This window comes from Staurois parvus, unplaced genomic scaffold (genome assembly GCF_062004578.1).
Source record: "Staurois parvus isolate SC_StPar_1 unplaced genomic scaffold, SC_StPar_1.0 ptg000913l, whole genome shotgun sequence".
Taxonomy (NCBI): Eukaryota; Metazoa; Chordata; class Amphibia; order Anura; family Ranidae; genus Staurois; species Staurois parvus.
Genome location: NW_028318709.1, coordinates 465,592 through 480,035, shown reverse-complemented (window position 1 = coordinate 480,035; position 14,444 = coordinate 465,592). Strand labels below are relative to the sequence as shown.

At 46.8% G+C, this 14,444-nt stretch overlaps 1 pseudogene across 1 annotated transcript; it reads left to right on the top strand.

Moving 5' to 3' along the window:
* The first annotated feature begins 1,200 nt into the window (after window positions 1–1,200).
* LOC149442093 (NACHT, LRR and PYD domains-containing protein 3-like) lies at window positions 1,201–11,652 on the top strand (annotated as a pseudogene). The gene is made up of 3 exons (XR_016307231.1): window positions 1,201–1,473; window positions 4,311–4,349; window positions 9,953–11,652. The product of XR_016307231.1 is annotated as an NACHT, LRR and PYD domains-containing protein 3-like (transcript).
* Window positions 11,653–14,444: the final 2,792 nt, after the last annotated feature.

Here is a 14,444-nt window from a genome sequence, read left to right as displayed (position 1 = left end):
GCCAGGCTTGTAGGTGCCCATGGGGAAATGCGTGACATCCAAGGACGTGGAGACACAGGTTCCCTCAGCTTCTATGTGTACCTACTGCTAGGTGCCAGGCTTGTAGGTGCCCATGGGGAAATGCGTGACATCCAAGGACGTGGAGACACAGGTTCCATCAGCTTTTATGTCTACCTACTGCTAGGTGCCAGGCTTGTAGGTGCCCATGGGGAAATGCGTGACATCCAAGGACTTGGAGACACAGGTTCCATCAGCTTTTATGTCTACCTACTGCTAGGTGCCAGGCTTGTAGGTGCCCATGGGGAAATGCGTGACATCCAAGGACGTGGAGACACAGGTTCCCTCAGCTTCTATGTGTACCTACTGCTAGGTGCCAGGCTTGTAGGTGCCCATGGGGAAATGCGTGACATCCAAGGACGTGGAGACACAGGTTCCATCAGCTTTTATGTGTACCTTCTGCTAGGTGCCAGGCTTGTAGGTGCCCATGGGGAAACATTTCACATCCAGGGACATGGAGACACAGGTTCCATCAGCTTTTATGTCTACCTACTGCTAGGTGCCAGGCTTGTAGATGCCCATAGGGAAATGTTTGACATCCAAGGACATGGAGACACAGGTTCCATCAGCTTTTATGTGTACCTACTGCTAGGTGCCAGGCTTGTAGGTGTCCATGGGGAAATGCGTGACATCCAAGGACGTGGAGACACAGGTTCCATCAGCTTTTATGTCTACCTACTGCTAGGTGCCAGGCTTGTAGATGTCCATGGGGAAACATTTCACATCCAGGGACATGAAGACAAATGTGTTGAAGGGTCTTTTTTTTTGTCTCTGGGTTGTGTTATTAGGACTCGCAACCAAAAAAAAACCCCCATGTTTGATGCTCCTCAGAAGCTGTGGAACATCAGCCTTCCTCTCAGGATTAAAGCTCTATCATGGACTTCTGTCCAAAACTGTAACTCATGTGGTCCTACAGGTAGCTGTTCTTCCACCGTGTACTGTCATGGAGGAATTGTATCTGATTTGAACCTGGAGCTAAAAGTGTCGGACCTCCAACCACGCCTTGAATTCCATTCTGTCCTTAAAAAAAAATCAGTTGACTGGGTGTAGGACAGCTTTGTTTCATAAATTATTCACGAAACAAATGAATCAAAGCCTTGAGATGCCTCCTAAAACCATGTGTTTGTTGTCTCTATGAAGGTGAGGAGCACTTCCTGGACAAACATCGTACTGACCTCATCCAGCATGTGACCATGGTCCACCCTGTGTTGGACTGTCTACTGGAAGGAGGTCTTCTGACTCAGGAACAGTATGACATTGTGAAGGAATCCGTACCCGTCACCCAGGAGAAGATGAGGGTCCTTTATAAATTCATCAGTGGCTGGAGCTCCTCTGACAAGGACAAGCTCTACCAAGCTCTCAAGACCAGCAATCCCGGGGTCATCGAAAACCTGGAAGGAAAGACGTCCCAGTCAGGTACTAGTGACCACGGAGCCTCCTTCATGCCTGATATGGCTGTCCACACTAGGCATGTGCGTAACCAAAACATTTGTTTCGTATCGATTCGTCACGTTACTCGCTTCTTTTGGTGGCATTTAGTTTCACTTTGTTTTGTTTTTTGAGTTTTCGACCGTTTTTCCAATGTCAAAATATTCTAATCGAATTTCAATCGAAAATATCAAATCGATTAGAAGATGGCTTTATTCTTTCTTTTCTTTTCTATTCAATTTTATTCTTTTTTTTTGTTTTTTTTATTCTGTATTATTCTTTTTTATTCTATGCATTTATTTTCTATTCTACTTTTTTCTATTCTATTCTGTTTTACTCTATTCTGTTATATTCTATTCTATTTTGTCCTGTTCTATTCTTTTTGAAATTTGAATTTCAGCAGATGGCTATATTCCTTCTAGCCTGTTTTATTCTTTTTTTTTCTTTTTTTTATTCTTTTTTTTTTTTTATTCTATGCATTTATTTTCTATTCTACTTTTTTCTATTCTATTCTGTTTTACTGTAATCTGTTATATTCTATTTTGTCCTGTTCTATTCTTTTTGAAATTTGAATTTCAGCAGATGGCTATATTCCTTCTAGCCTATTTTATTCTTTTTTTTTTCTTTTTTTTATTCTATTTTTTTTTTTTTATTCTATGCATTTATTTTCTATTCTACTTTTTTTCTATTCCATTCTGTTTTACTGTATTCTGTTATATTCTATTCTATTTTGTCCTGTTCTATTCTTTTTGAAATTTGAATTTCAAGAGATGGCTATATTCCTTCTAGCCTATTTTATTCTTTTTTTTTCTTTCTTTTTTTTCTATATTTTTTTTTTTTATTCTATGCATTTATTTTCTATTCTACTTTTTTCTATTCTATTCTGTTTTACTGTAATCTGTTATATTCTATTTTGTCCTGTTCTATTCTTTTTGAAATTTGAATTTCAAGAGATGGCTATATTCCTTCTAGCCTATTTTATTCTTTTTTTTTTCTTTTTTTTATTCTATATTTTTATTTTTATTCTATGCATTTATTTTCTATTCTACTTTTTTTCTATTCCATTCTGTTTTACTGTATTCTGTTATATTCTATTCTATTTTGTCCTGTTCTATTCTTTTTGAAATTTGAATTTCAAGAGATGGCTATATTCCTTCTATTCTAGCCTATTTTATTCTTTTTTTTTCTTTTTTTTATTCTACATTTTTTTTTATTCTGTGCATTTATTTTCTATTCTACTTTTTTCTATTCTATTCTGTTTTACAGTATTCTGTTATATTCTATTCTATTTTGTCCTGTTCTATTCTTTTTGAAATTTGAATTTCAGGAGATGGCTATATTCCTTCTATTCTAGCCTATTCTATTCTATTTTATTCTTTTTTTAAAAAAAAAATTTTATTCTGTATTATTCTTTTTTAATCTATGCATTTTCTATTTTACTTTTTTTCTATTCTATTCTTTTACTGTATTCTGTTATATTCTATTCTATTTTGTTCTATTCTATTCTTTTTGAAATTTGAATTTCAGCAGATGACTATATTCCTTCTATTCTAGCCCATTCTATTCTTTTTTTTTCCTTTTTTTTATTCCGTATTATTCTTTTTTATTCTATGCATTTTTTTTCTATTGTACTTTTTTCTATTCTATTCTGTTTTACTGTATTCTGTTCTATTCTATTCTATTTTGTCCTGTTCTATTTTTTTAAAATTTGAATTTCAGCAGATGGCTATATTCCTTCTATTCTAGCCTATTCTATTCTATTTTATTCTTTTTTTCCCTTTTTTTTATTCTGTATTATTCTTTTTTATTCTATGCATTTATTTTCTATTCTACTTTTTTTCTATTCTATTCTGTTTTACTGTATTCTGTTCTATTCTATTCTATTTTGTTCTATTCTATTCTTTTTGAAATTTGAATTTCAGCAGATGGCTATATTCCTTCTATTCTAACCTATTCTATTATATTTTATTCTTTTTTTTCTGTTTTTTTATTTTATATTATTATTTTTTATTGTATGCTTTTATTTTCTATTCTACTTTTTTTCTGGTCTGTACTTTTCTTTTCTATTCTATTATTTTCTGTTTTATTCTATCTTTTTCTATTCTATTTTATTTTTATTCTATTTTTTTTGACATCTGATTTTCGGAAGATGGCTTTACTCTTTCTATTTTATTCTATTCGAATTTCGAAATTTGGATTTCGGAAGACGACTATTTTCTTTCTATTATATTCTGTTCTATTAATTTTTTTCTATTCTATTCTTTTCTTTTATAATCTATTCTATTATTTTCTATTCGATTTGATTATTTTATTTTCTGATCTTTTCTTTTCTATTTTATTTTACGCTGTTCTTTTCTGTCTTATTCTATTCTATTCTGTTTCATTCTATTCTTTTCAAAATTTGCAATTTAAGAAATGGCTATATTCCTTCTATTCTAGCATATTCCATTCTATTTTATTCATTCTTTATTTTATGCTTTTATTTTCTACTCTACTTTTTTCTGTTCTATACTTTCCTATTTTATTTTTATTCTAATTCCCTCCAAGGCTCCGTTCACACCTGTGCAGTTTGCTTTTTGCGATTTGCTTTGCGTTTTTCTACACGCGGTTTTTATGCATTTGTACTGCGTCTTGCGTTTTGCTCAGCTCTTTTTTTTTTGTTAAAATGGTATTTTTTTTTGGTTGCTGGGCAGAATAAAAATGCAAAAGCGCGGCAAAAACGCACGACCGCGCATTGCTGCTTGAGAACCATAGCATAGCTGTGGTGCAGGAATATGATGACCTCCCGTCCCTTCTCTTCTAACTGCAACCTCTTTCTTCTCCAGAGAACATGGAACAGGCCTTTCCCGGTGACCCCGCACAAGGTGCGTAAAAAAAATAACGCAAAATCAAATTGTTTATTGTATTTTTTATTAAAAAAGGTCCAAAGTCTCTATTTTAGACCCTCTGAGCAAAGTAAATGTTGAGCTGAAGAATCTTAGTCCAAAATGGCGGGTTTCGGAGGTAGCAGAGGAGATGCCTAAGGTCCTGCCTTATGTAGTTGTAGGTCTTGTATCGATCGCACGTTAAAATACAACGCCGCTGACGCATTTCACGGCTCGCACGGGCGCCTTCGGTGTATTAAGACGCTTCCAATGGTGTTGGAAGACGTTCCTTTCTTGTGCCGCACCTTCCAAATGACATGAGATGCATCAACGGTGTTGTGTTTTGTCACATGGTCAATGAAGACCCAGAAGTCTCCACAAGGCAAACTCAAGCATGTCTTGCTTTTTGGGTGCCTCTGCTAAACCCACCCTACCCCACCACCACCACCCCACCACCACCACCCTCACCACCACCATCACCCTCACCACTACCACCACCACCTTCACCACCCTCACCACCACCACCATCCTCACCACCACCACCTTCACCACCACCGCCACCTTCACCACCACCCTCACCCTCACCTCTACCACCACCACCACCCTCACCACTACCACCACCACCACCTTCACCACCACCATCACCCTCACCACTACCACCACCACCACCACCTTCACCACCACCACCATCCTCACCACCACCACCTTCACCACCACTGCCACCCTCACCACCACCACCACCACCCTCACCCTCACCTCTACCACCACCACCACCCTCACCACCACCCTCACCACTACCACCACCACCCTCATCACCACCACCCTCACCACTACCACCACCACCACCCTCACCACTACCACCACCACCCTCACCACCCACACCCTCACCACCACCTTCACCAACACCACCCTCACCATCACCACCACCCCACCACCCTCACCCTCACCACTACCACCACCACCACCCTCACCACTACCACCACCACCACCACCCTCACCACCACCATCCTCACCCTCACCACTACCATCACCACCACCACCCTCACCACTACCACCACCACCCTCACCACCAGCCTCACTACTACCACCACCCTCACCACCCACACCACCAACTTCACCAGCACCACCACCACCACAATCACCACTACCACCACCACTACCACCACCACCCTCACCACCACCCTCACTACTACCACCACCACCACCTTCACCACCACCCTCACCTCTACCACCACCACCACCACCCTCACCACTACCACCACCACCACCACCCTCACCACCACCACCACCTTCACCACCACCCTCACCACCACCACCCTCACCATCACCCTCACCACTACCACCACTACCTTCACCACCCTCCTCACCACCACCACCATCCTCACCACCACCACCTTCACCACCACCGCCACCTTCACCACCACCCTCACCCTCACCTCTACCACCACCACCACCCTCACCACTACCACCACCACCACCTTCACCACCACCATCACCCTCACCACTACCACCACCACCACCACCTTCACCACCACCACCATCCTCACCACCACCACCTTCACCACCACTGCCACCCTCACCACCACCACCACCACCCTCACCCTCACCTCTACCACCACCACCACCCTCACCACCACCCTCACCACTACCACCACCACCCTCCTCACCACTACCACCACCACCACCCTCACCACTACCACCACCACCCCACCACCACCCTCACCACCCACACCCTCACCACCACCTTCACCAACACCACCCTCACCATCACCACCACCCCACCACCCTCACCCTCACCACTACCACCACCACCACCCTCACCACTACCACCACCACCACCCTCACCACTACCACCACCACCACCACCCTCACCACCACCATCCTCACCCTCACCACTACCATCACCACCACCACCCTCACCACTACCACCACCACCCTCACCACCAGCCTCACTACTACCACCACCCTCACCACCACACCACCAACTTCACCAGCACCACCACCACCACAATCACCACTACCACCACCACTACCACCACCACCCTCACCACCACCCTCACTACTACCACCACCACCACCTTCACCACCACCCTCACCTCTACCACCACCACCACCCTCACCACTACCACCACCACCACCACCCTCACCACCACCACCACCTTCACCACCACCCTCACCACCACCACCCTCACCATCACCCTCACCACTACCACCACTACCTTCACCACCCTCCTCACCACCACCACCATCCTCACCACCACCACCTTCACCACCACCGCCACCTTCACCACCACCCTCACCCTCATCTCTACCACCACCACCACCCTCACCACTACCACCACCACCACCTTCACCACCACCATCACCCTCACCACTACCACCACCACCTTCACCACCACCACCATCCTCACCACCACCACCTTCACCACCACTGCCACCCTCACCACCACCACCACCACCACCCTCACCCTCACCTCTACCACCACCACCACCCTCACCACCACCCTCACCACTACCACCACCACCCTCATCACCACCACCCTCACCACTACCACCACCACCACCCTCACCACTACCACCACCACCCCACCACCACCCTCACCACCCACACCCTCACCACCACCTTCACCAACACCACCCTCACCCTCACCACCACCCACCACCCTCACCCTCACCACTACCACCACCACCACCCTCACCACTACCACCACCCCACCCTCACCACTACCACCACCACCACCACCCTCACCACCACCATCCTCACCCTCACCACTACCATCACCACCACCACCCTCACCACTACCACCACCACCCTCACCACCAGCCTCACTACTACCACCACCCTCCCCACCCACACCACCAACTTCACCAGCACCACCACCACCACCACAATCACACTACCACCACCACTACCACCACCACCCTCACCACCACCCTCACTACTACCACCACCACCACCTTCACCACCACCCTCACCTCTACCCACCACCACCACCCTCACCACTACCACCACCACCACCACCCTCACCACCACCACCACCATCACCACCACCCTCACCACCACCACCCTCACCATCACCCTCACCACTACCACCACTACCTTCACCACCCTCCTCACCACCACCACCTTCACCACCACTGCCACCCTCACCACCACCACCACCCTCACCCTCACCTCTACCACCACCACCACCACCACCCTCACCACTACCACCACCACCCTCACCACCACCACCCTCACCACTACCACCACCACCCTCACCACTACCACCCTCACCACTACCACCACCACCACCCTCACCACTACCACCACCACCCTCACCACCCACACCCTCACCACCACCACGACCTTCACCAACACCACCCTCACCACCACCCCACCACCACCACCCTCACCACTACCACCACCACCACCCTCACCACTACCACCACCACCACCACCCTCACCACCACCATCCTCACCCTCACCACTACCATCACCACCACCACCCTCACCACTACCACCACCACCCTCACCACCACCCTTACTACTACCACCACCACCACCTTCACCACCCACACCACCACCTTCACCACCACCACTCTCACCACCACCACAATCACCACTACCACCACCACCCTCACCACTACCACCACCACCCTCACCACCCCCCTCACTACTACCACCACCACCACCCTCACCACCACCTTCACAACCACCACCACCCTCACCCTCACCACTACCACCACCACCCTCACCACCACCACCACATTTCCCCCAAGTTCCCGCTGAAAAAAAGCCCTGGTTAAGACAGTGAAGAAATGTTCACTGACATTTTCAGCACATACAGTGCCTTGAAAATGTCTTCCTCCCCCTTGAAATGTCCCCCATGTTGTCAAGTGACAACCAGAACTGTCAATGTATTTTAATGGGATTGGATGTGATGGACCAACACAAAGTGCTACATAATTGTGAAGTGGAAGGAAAATAAGAAATGGTTTTCAACATTTGTGACCAATAAATCTGTGAAAAGTGTGGTGGCATTTGTATTCGGCCCCCCGGAGTCAATACTTTGTAGGACCCCCTTTGGCTGCAATTCCAGCTGCAAGTCTTTTTGGGGATGTCTCTTTGCACAACTAGAGAGGGACATTTCTGCCCATTCTTCTTTGCAGAATCCCTCAAGCTCTGTCAGATTGGATGGAGAGCGTCTGGGAACAGCAATTTTCAGGTCTGACCACAGATTCTCCATTGGATTTGGGTCTGGACTGTGACTGGGCATTCTAACACATGAAGATGCTTTGATCTGAACCCTTCCATTGTAGCTCTGGCTGGATGTTTTAGGTCGTTTTCCTGCTGGAAATGGAACCTCCGCCCCGGTCTCAAGTCTTCTGCAGACTCTAACAGGTTTTCTTCTAAAATTGCGCTGTATTTGGCTCCATCCATCTTCCCATCAACTCTGACCAGCTTCCCTGTCCCTGCTGAAGAAAAGCATCCCCACCACATGATGCTGCCACCACCATGTTTCACAGTGGGGATGGTGTGTTCAGGGTGATGTGCAGCGTTAGTTTTCCACCACACATAACATTTTGCTTTTACAACAAAAAGTTCCATTTTGGTCTCCTCTGACCAGAGCCCCTTCTTCCACACGTTTGCTGTGTCCCCACATGGCTTCTCACAAACTGCAAACGGGACTTCTTATGGCTTTCCTCCAACAATGGCTTTCTTCTTGTCACTCTTCCATAAAGGCCAGATTTGTGGAGTGCACAACTAACAGTTGTCCTGTGGACAGATTCTTCCGACTGAGCTGTGGATCTCTGCAACTCCTCCAGAGTTCCCATGAGCCTCTTGGCTGCTTCTCTGATGAATGTTCTCCTTGCTCGGCCTGTCAGTTTAGGTGGACGGCCATGTCTTGGTAGGTTGGCAGTTGTGCCGTACTCTTTCCATTTTTGGATGATGGATTGAACAGTGCTCCGTGAGATGCTCAAAGCTTGGGAGATTTTTTTGTAACCTAACCCTGCTTTAAACTTCTCTACAACTTTATCCCTGACCTGTCTGGTGTGTTCCTTGGCCTTCATGTTGCTGTTTGTTCACTAATGTTCTCTAACAAACCTCTGAGGGCTTCACAGTACAGCTGGATTTATACTGAGATCACATGACACACAGGGGGACTCTATTTACTGATTAGGTGACTTCTGAAGGCAATTGGTTCCACTAGATTTTAGTTAGGGGTATCAGAGTAAAGGGGGCTGAATACAAATGCCGCCACACTTTTCACAGGTTTATTTGTAAAAAATGTTGAAAACCATTTCTCATTTTCCTTCCACTTCACAATGATGTGCCACTTTGTGTCGGTCTATCACATCCAATCCCAATAAAATACATTGTCGGTTCTCGTTGTCGCATGACCACGCGGGGGACATTTCAAGGGGGAAGAAGACTTATTCAAGGCACTGTAATTCTCCAATGGCTGAGTCCACCAACAGTCACTCCCCACTGTACAGATGTGCTGTTTGTTGCTACAAAAAGACCAACCACTTCTTCACAAAAGGGGAAAATTGGATAATGGACACACAATGTTGTGTTGCTCCTAAAATGTCTAAACTTGTTTTCTTCTCCAACGCAGACTGGAGAGTACAATATATGACAGAGATGAAACAGAGGTTTGACTGCGTCAAAGAGCACAACTCCCGTATAGGAGAGGCGGTTAGTCTGGGACAGAACATACACCAGCCTCCTAATGGTGAACGGTCATCAGAGTAAAAATGAGAAAGAACATGAAATAACAGCTTTAGGCCTAAGGCACCAACAAAAAATGGATGAAGGATCTTCTGATGGATGCGTTTCACTTCAAACCCTGTTCAGTCCCAATGGTCAGGGTGTTTTCCCAAAACTGTGGTTCTACAAGGACCTGCCGGGATTGGAAAAACGATGACCTCCAAGAAGATCATGCTGGATTGGGCCTCTGGAAATCTCTACCAAGACAGCTTCAGCTTTGCGTTCTACCTTAGCTGTAGAGAACTCAACACCATCACCAATAAAATAAGCCTAGCCAGACTTTTATCGAGAACCAGCAAATTTCAGTTTCCAGAGAATGTGATGCAGTCCATTCTGAGTAATTCTAGAAAACTACTCTTTATCATCGATGGTTTTGATGAGGTGAGGTGGACTCTGAAGGACAATTTCGAAGATTGTGGTGGCCCATTTCAGGAAACCCACCAAGAAGTTTTTTTGAGAAGTTTGGTCTCTAAACATGTTCTCTCGGAAGCTTCTCTGATTATCACCACAAGGCCATTTGCCTTAGAGAAGTTGGATGAATTTATTGGAGATACGTGTTCTCGTCACGTGGAAATTCTTGGATTCACAAGGGAAGACTGTGAGAAATATTTCCACAGCTCATTTGACACTGAAGATGATGCAGGCAAGGCTCTGGGTATAGTGAAAGATAATAAAGTTCTGTACACCATGTGTGCTGTCCCCATCACTTGCTGGATTATGTGTACTGTACTGAAACAAGAAATAAAAAAAGATCTGGATTTAATTGAGTGTAGAACAGCCACTTCTATCTACCTCCTCTACCTGAAGGGTCTAATAAAGTATCATGGGAGAAACCAACCAGTGCACGATTGCCTGAAGAAGTTGTGCTCTTTGGCCAATGAGGGCATTTTGAATCGGCAAATCTTGTTCGATGAGGAAGATCTAGAAAAACACGGACTCTCTCTGTCCGAGGTTGAATCTGTATTCCTGAATGAGAACATCTTTCTCCAGGATATTGACAGTAGCACTTTCTACAGCTTCATCCACCTAAGCATGCAGGAGTTTTTGGCTGCTCTGCATTATGTGATGAAGGAGGAGGAGGCCATGGGAGGTCAGGAGACTTTACTTCCGGAGATCTGTGAGGGAAAAAGCCTGCTGGGGTTGTCTTCTTCCAGTCCGCACTTGTTGTTAGTTTTACAGTTTCTCTTCGGCCTCACCAATGGAAAATGGCTAAAGGAGCTGTCAAAGATCACGAGGCATAGTATTGCATTCCCAGCAGCATCTGCTATCAGAAATTGGCTTGCTGCAGATGGCCCATCCAAATACACAACTCGGACCATTTCCTGCTTGTATGAGACACAGGATGAAGATTTTGTACGGTCAGTGATGTCCCGAAGCACTGACTTGGAATTCCACCTGATGGAAGGGAACATCTGCACCAGACAGTTGGCCTACTGTTTGAGGTTCTCTGCAGATATTAGTGCTCTAACCTTTGAATGCAATACAATGGAACGGAAGGACATGGAAGAACTTTCTCCCTTCCTGCACATGTGTTCCTATCTAAGGTAAGTGCTTCTGTAAATACTCACATCAAGATCAAATCATAGCTGATGGTTTTTCACCTAGAATGCACTTGAGCTACTAAGTGCTTCTCTAGCACCCTCTCAGACAAGGTTTAGGATGCTAGGAAAATGTAGTTTAGCTCCTCTGTAGCCAGTGGAGCAGGGGCGTATTTACAGTGAGGCAACCAAGACGTTTGCCTTGGGCGCCATTTTTCAAGGGGGTGGTGCAATATCTAGAGGAGCTCATAAAGTCCCACGCTCGCTTTCCATTGCCACTCCATCCTTGACTTTTGTCTATCTGTCTGACACTGCGCTCCCACTCCTACCGCCACTCTTCATAGTAACCTGAAGCTCTGAGCCTGCCTGGAGCTCAGAGAAGACCGCACTGTGGTTGGCCAAAAGGGGTTGGGGATGGCCTGTGGATGATCGCGGTTGGCGCAGGTGCAGCTGCTTTCTCCCACATCACTGTCTGAGCAGGTGATTGCTGGTCTGGGGGAGTGGACATGGTCTGGGGAGGGGGGTGGATGGCAGTGTGGTTGAGCAGCTGCCCGCCGATGTAGGCGCCACCACGTGTTCCAGCAAAATCTGTATCCCGAGACCCAGTAGCAGCGGTAGCAACTGCACATGCGCCGGCTTTAGACAGAACAAGCCGAGCTGCTACAGCCAAAGAGGTCAATTAACCCCTTACATGCTGAAGGCTTGAAAGCAGGATCATCACTCCCTGCCCCCGTTGTCTCTCCCTACCCCCTCTCTCTCCTTGCCCCCTTTGTCTCTCCCTGCCCCCCCCCTCTCTCTCTCTCTCTCTCTCTCTCCCTCCTTGCCCCCTCTCTGTCTCCCATGCTCTCTCTCCCTCCCTGCCCCATCTCTCTCTCTTGCTCTCTCTCTCTCCCTGCAGCTTGAATATTTATGGAGACCCAACCAAGCCCTGGGGGTGTTCCTTAAGTAGCTGGAGAGCCCATAAATAGTCTGAGGCCTGGGGTGTATGTGTGTGAGTCTTAGGTCCAGTCCTGCAGGAGAAGCCCCTGCCCAAGGGGCTCTGCCCCTAGAGGCAATTTGCTAGAAATACTGCTTGAGGGTCATCAAGGTCCCAGCTGTAGATTCGCTGGGGTGGCCTATTTCCAAAGTCTGGTCTGGTATATATTTTTTGGTCGGGAGAGCTTGCTGAAGAGTGCCCACTAGAAGTTGGAGGAGGGTGTCCAGCTGTCTTGTGGTATCATGAGAGAAGAGTGCCCAGTGGAAGTTGGAGGAGGGTGTCCAGCTGTCTTGTGGTATCATGAGAGAAGAGTGCCCAGTGGAAGTTGGAGGAGGGTGTCCAGCTGTCTTGTGGTATCATGAGAGAAGAGTGCCCAGTGGAAGTTGGAGGAGGGTGTCCAGCTGTCTTGTGGTATCGGTAGACTGTGTCTCCCTCACTGAAGAGTGCCCAGTGGAAGTTGGAGGAGGGTGTCCAGCTGTCTTGTGGTATCGTGACACTGTGTCTCCCTCACTGAAGAGTGCCCAGTGGAAGTTGGAGGAGGGTGTCTAGCTGTCTTGTGGTATCATGAGAGAAGAGTGCCCAGTGGAATTTGGAGGAGGGTGTCCAGCTGTCTTGTGGCATCGTGAGACTGTGTCTCCCTCACTGAAGAGTGCCCAGTGGAAGTTGGAGGAGGGTGTCCAGCTGTCTTGTGGTATTGTGAGACTGTGTCTCCCTCACTGAAGAGTGCCCAGTGGAAGTTGGAGGAGGGTGTCCAGCTGTCTTGTGGTATTGTTAGTGTGAGTCTCCCTCACTGAAGAGTGCCCAGTGGAAGTTGGAGGAGGGTGTCCAGCTGTCTTGTGGTATTGTGAGACTGTGTCTCCCTCACTGAAGAGTGCCCAGTGGAAGTTGGAGGAGGGTGTCCAGCTGTCTTGTGTTATCGGTAGACTGTGTCTCCCTCACTGAAGAGTGCCCAGTGTAAGTTGGAGGAGGGTGTCCAGCTGTCTTGTGGTATCGTGACACTGTGTCTCCCTCACTGAAGAGTGCCCAGTGGAAGTTGGAGGAGGGTGTCTAGCTGTCTTGTGGTATCATGAGAGAAGAGTGCCCAGTGGAAGTTGGAGGAGGGTGTCCAGCTGTCTTGTGGCATCGTGAGACTGTGTCTCCCTCACTGAAGAGTGCCCAGTGGAAGTTGGAGGAGGGTATCCAGCTGTCTTGTGGTATCGTGACACTGTGTCTCCCTCACTGAAGAGTGCCCAGTGGAAGTTGGAGTAGGGTGTCTAGATGTCTTGTGGTATCATGAGAGAAGAGTGCCCAGTGGAAGTTGGAGGAGGGTGTCCAGCTGTCTTGTGGCATTGTGAGACTGTGTCTCCCTCACTGAAGAGTGCCCAGTGGAGGTTGGAGGAGGGTGTCCAGCTGTCTTGTGGTATCGTGAGACTGTGTCTTCCTCACTGAACAGTTCCCAGTGGATATCAGAAGGAGGCAACTGATGATCCTGTGGCATTGTGAGATCCAGCCTAAATTCTGTGCCCTGGTGACTGCGTGCAGTGCTCTGTTTTTGAAAAAGAGGTCCAATGCATTTCTGGGCCAGTAGGGAATCTTGTGGGAACTCTGTCAGATCAGATCAGACGAGAAGTGTCCTCAGATAATTCAGTTACTTGACGTATCCCATGCTTCACCTCACCCCATCCAAGTTTAAATCTGCAATATAAAATATAAAAGACACCTCCTAGACTGTTGAGCTGGAGTAAAGAGAAAATGCTGCATACCTGGCTGTGTGCGCAGTAGAATTAGGAGAAGGAATTTACTCATTATAAGCTGCTCCTTCGGGGGTGCGCTACACCTCTAAGAGT